Raw genomic sequence first — 5,894 nt, 5'->3', positions numbered from 1 at the left:
GTTATCTAAGCTAATAATTCTCGATAATAATCAAATGAACGAAGGAAAAAAGTTACCTCTCAAATAAATGCTTCTAATCTTCCTAATCCACTTAATCTGTCCCTCAATCACACACATACACACATTTTCTCTGTCCCATTCTCTCTTCTTCAGCTACTACTTCACCCTGAAAACAAAAAGGCCGATTTGAGAAAAGTCTGTAGCGCGGATAGGTTCCAGTGAACACACCACCGTCGTAATTTCTCCAATATTTATAGTATTTATATTTGTTTACATATAATTTTCCATATATTATAATTATAATCGTAGTAGGCAAAAAACAGTAGTATCGTTTTAATAACAGAACAGTCGTAAGACGAAAGTACACCTAAAAAGAGCGAAGGGGGAGATAGAGGGGCAAAAATGGCGTTCGTGTTGACGAACCGGTGGGTTCTTGACACTCAAAAACAAGATTACTATTAGTCGCCGCGACTACGAGGGGATATATCGAGGTCTTCGCATCGTTACCATCGTTATTTTCTTTATAGGAAGTTATTTTTACCTCTAATAGGCGCGTATCTCTCCGTCGTCCCAGAATCCTACGACTATAATATCCTATCTCCTGTATAACCGCGAGAATCTGAAATTATTAAAAATATACATCCTACGGATGTACCGTTATTGCGCATTATATTGTGCAGAAGTACTCGTAAATAGATGCATCTTCGAAGTTCATTATTACTTTTTGCTCTTTCCATCCCGTTTCATTAGGCATTATTTTAAATACCGCTAGCTAGGCCTTTTCCTATTACACGTGGTACCCAAGGGGAAGCGACTATCTCAAGTTTCTTCACTTTTAAATACTTCTTATAATATCTAAAACAGGTCTGCCTTTTTGGTATTTCGTCAGGGGTACGCTACTTGTGCATGCATATCATTTTAACGGACCTTACTGCGCTCACGACCGTTTAACAAGTATTATCATCCAGAAATTAAGAGGGGAAGCTTGTCAATCACTGTGGTGGCGAGCAACGATCGTTCGACGATCTTTCGAGCATAGTTCAAGGGAAACTAAAAAATGTATTAAGAAACTAAGTTGACTGGAAGAAATTAAATAGAACTAGGGGACTCTACTGTCGAATGAACCACGTTTCTGGAGACCGAGTACCAGCTAGTTTATTTAAAGAATTGGGGCAAGAAGCACTGGAGCTACTGAAACAGTTAATTTTGTCCCAAGGCTAATATTTAAAAGTAAATTAATAAATTCTTCAACATCTTCAGAAATTCGCAACACTCCTCTACTCCTTCGAAGGATCGCTGCTCGACTACAGATACACTATAATTTTTCAAATAAATACATGTACATAAGTGAAAGCTGCCAGGAACAACCTGCAGCATTTAAGTGTGAATCGCAACAATTCATTTTGGTATTACAGTAGAAATCGATGAAACGGTGGTCCGTGAACGCTTTAACAAGAATCACGCCAACTATGCGTACATCAAACAGGAGAAACGCTACCGAAATGACTCAACGAGGAATGATCAACTGTCTCGAATAATATTATCGCTACACTGCTAAGCTTATTCTTCGCAACGCGTTGAGTTCAACCTCTTCTGGTTCTGATGCGCTCTCGCAACACTTCACTCCCGCTCCTCCTCTCACTCATAATGGTTTCTCTTTAACATTTATTTAAAAAAGCATTATCTCTCTTCATCCCTTTACAAACACGTCCCTCTCTTATCCAAGTATCAACTCTCGGTAAACGTTTAAATAAAAACCGTGATTAGTGGCTTTGAGTGGATCTCGAAGACTTCGAGCAGAAGTGTCTGTGCTTGGTCGACGCTTGTTTCGTCTGAAGAAACCTTGTATACTACCGACGTTACTGTGGTATAAAAAAATATGCAAAATATCAGATCGCGACAAATTGGTATTATAGTTTTTACAGGCTGATCCAAAAAGAGGAGTGACCAAGAACAGTTAATACTCATAAAAATGGGGACAAGGCTTTCCTTCAAATAAACACGATTCTAATAATACAGATCTTTTTTATACATCAAATGAAGCTATTTTAAATGCATGTGTTCAGTCATTGTAAATATATCAGTACAAAAAAGTTAAAGAAAATTGAGTAAATCTTCTTACACCTTTTCTATTCTTTTGAGTATTATAAGTCCTTAAAGACTCGCTTCTCTTTTTTAGATCAGCCTGTAAGTGGAAACTTGCCATATAACATATTGAAAATTCTCATGTAACTTCTCTACAGTTCATGCGACAACTCGATGCAAGTAGTTAGATCATTTTGAGCATTTTCGGAATTACAAACCGATGATCCCCCGAGTTTCATGCTTTGATTCGTCAGAGATCAAAAATATACAGTACACACGCTGGGCGCCCTATGGGTCTCATGATTAATATCGTTAATTGGTTCATCATGCGGTCACGTGAAATATTTAGAACGCTATCACAGAATTCGGTACTCCCGCTTTTCAAGTATTCGTTTTTCTTTCGCTCTTCCATCCTCTTTTTTGATTATATGCGTGTTCCACCCAGTGGGAGAAGTGGAGACCGAGACCGTGATTCGGAAGAAGATAAAACGAGCTTCGAGCTTCTCTGTATTCAGTCTTTCAGGCGACTGAGTACTATCAGATTTTTAATCAGAAATCTTACTGATGACGATAAAGCCTCGTGGAGCGTGTATTACAGCAGTCCATGCTAAATCGGTTTCCTTGTATAATACTAATTGTAGGATTAAAAAAAAAGACGATGATAATTGTGACAGTAATTACGTGGTTTAAGTAAAAAATCTAAAGAACTTGAATTTATTACTCATTTTGTAGATAATATAAACCGATGCAACACGAAAGAAATGATAATTCAAGTTTTTTAGATTTTTTACTTGGATCGACTTCATAATTATAGGCACAATAGAATATAAGTGAAAGGAATAGAAGAAACTAAGATTCTGGGTTACTCAGTGACACGATCAAACTGCTAACATCAACTAAAATGGATATTCAACGAATCATATTTGGCTTGAATCTGTTATAAAAAAGAAGAGATTTTCATCCATAGAACAGTCGGTTCCGATAGTAATCTTGATTTCAAGTAAGCTTTCCTTCTCATCGATAACCAAACTAGAATACATAAATTAATATATATTACATATCGACTAAATAATAGGGGCCGTGTAATAATAATATACAAATGGACCGTGTTAAAGACTGCCGCGGACCAGTCCACGACAAAAAAGAAGATTGTATCGACACGTGGTATCGAATACTTGTTTAATACAGTGAATTGAATCGTATATATATATATGTATAAAAAAAAAAGATTTTACAGCGCGTACAGGGCACAAACCAAAAAGAAAGATTCCTCAAATGTACCAGAGCTTTAAAAAAAAAGAAAACAAAAAATAAAGTATGAAAAATGAACACGAAAAATAACGAGTATTCTAGCGTTTCAGTAATTAATATCGCGAAACAGTGTAACGTATCAGTGTAACGTATTTAAAAAAAGAAAGAAAAGAAAATTCCTAACTACGTGTTATCTCTTAGCTGTGACAAGCGATCGGCGTGAAAAACGTAAACGCGTAAAACATACGAATAGGAATAAAGATAGAAGAAGAGCCAACAGGATTTAAAGTCGCCAAACGATCGATAGGAATTAAAAGAAACGGCGAAATTCTCTTACATACAACGCTTCGCGTCAAACGAATTTTTTCTTCATATATAGAATAGTCAACGTTTCTGGTCGTATAAAAAATACTCGCTTCAATGGACAACAACGAAATTTACATGAAAGAAAAAGGGAGTACGAAGCGTCTCGATTACACGTTTTAACGTAACTATTTACGAAGGCATGCGCGGTTTAATTAAAATTATTATCATTAGAGAACCCTTTGCACCCGAGGCACGTCGAGAGTTCGAATGGAACGGATATCCCTCTAATACGTACATATAATTTATAATTCACGATAACTTCTCTTCAAGCGAACAGTACGATAGGGAACGAGAACCTGTTACAGAGTTGCATAAACTATACATACATAATATGCCGTTCGAAGACTGGTTTCGACCGATTTACAAGAGTATTATAAATTTGTTCGTTCAAACTTAACTTAATCCACGCACAGGCTCGCGATCGAAATGGACGTGAGCAGTGCAAAGGGTTGACGACGAGGTCAGAGTTCGTGGTTCCTCGACTCTGGTACATCGCGATCGAATTAAACATTTAATAGAACGATCGATTAACAGAACAGCGCGACAAACAGCGAAGCTCTAATCGAACGCATCTTTGGGAACGATAACAGTTAATAATAAATGGAAAAATGATTCTTAAGATTCGTTAACAATAACACAGAATTAATATAATACGTATAACTCTCGATTACGTGCGTAATATAAATTAAGAATACTCGTATCGACGATATCGAACTGTTCTGTTAACAACGCCGATAAAACAAACGTTCTTTTAACCCTTTCGACCCTCGCCGCAGGCTTTGATCGAACTTGTTTAAAACAGCTAGATCATCTTCTTCTCTGCAGACATCGTTATATCACTCGCGTTCGATTATCCTTGATTGGACTTTACCATTTAACCCTTCACACTCTGATTGTTTAATGCATAAAAAATAAATGCATGCATAGGTTACGAAATCCTTGACAAATCTTTTTGGAAAAGAATCGTAAATACTGTGGAATATGTGTGATAATACTTTTGACAAATGGCAGGAAATTGTTTCTCAATACTTTTCTACTTGCTATAGCTAAAAAGATTTGATTGTTTTTCATGATTGGACCTCTAAAATTGTACTGCTGCGTGGTGTCCCATAATTAAGAATGCAAAGGAAAGGAAATTAGTTCCTCATCTAATACACTGGTATTTGCGAGTTTATCCCTATTAATAAATACATAAAAAAATAAAGATCCATACTGGAAATTGAGATTCATTCATACCCAATAGATCTTCTAAATAAATCACATAAAAAACATCTCGTATAACAAATTCCATTCTACATTTATAACTAAATTTAGAATGAGCAGCCTCCTTTCAATTGCATCAAGAATTAATGGACATCATGCACTGTCGCGCTTTGGCCAATTTCGTATCACCTACAGCATCACAAACTTTTATCATACATTCCTATTTTCTATAATATCTCCAAGTAAAACAACACGCCTAACAAACAAATATTAGACTCTTCTAACGTACGTATTAAAATTTAACATAAAAATAAATGTACATCTCGAATGAAATCTCGAGAGCAAAGGGTTAAACGTAGTAACCACTTAGAGAAAAGAAAGATATAGAGTAAATGTACCAATTCCTGTGCCCATTGGGGGTAACTTCCTAATTTTAGTTAAATTAGACGGTGTTACTTCATTTTTTAGCACTCCTCGTATTTAAATATCTTCTCTTCTAGTAAGAATTTTTTCGTAACTCAAATACCACAAAAACTTTACAAACTTTAACAAAAACAAAAATATTTTCAATTTAATAGTGAAAATAAACGGAAAGCACAGTAATTGGTCCTCGTACAATTGGTACTTTTACACCCCCTAGGGTTAGGTCAGGAGCATTTGCAATATTTTCCGAGGAAAATTTATGTAAGATCAACATGGCGGATTGTCGACAATTTCAGCCTTGTTTCAATAAATAAAAACAAGGCGACTTTGTCAAAAAGCTGTCAGGTAAAACTTAGTTTTAATAGTTGCTGGCACTGATCTTGCACAAATTATCCTCAAAAAAATAAAAGAAAGGAAGAAAATACTCCCTCTATACCTTTCTTTCCTCTACAAGTAATCAGTAGAACCTCTGTTTCCCTAGGTTCAAACAAACAATTAATCGCGCGACACAGTAGAGGCATCTACGCGTGGACAATCGACAGACCGATTCGCATAAATATTTTAAT

The sequence above is a fragment of the Calliopsis andreniformis genome, chromosome 1 (genome assembly GCF_051401765.1).
Source record: "Calliopsis andreniformis isolate RMS-2024a chromosome 1, iyCalAndr_principal, whole genome shotgun sequence".
NCBI classification, from domain to species: domain Eukaryota; kingdom Metazoa; phylum Arthropoda; class Insecta; order Hymenoptera; family Andrenidae; genus Calliopsis; species Calliopsis andreniformis.
The sequence above is the reverse complement of the archived record's forward strand: the minus strand, read 5'-3'. Positions refer to the sequence as shown.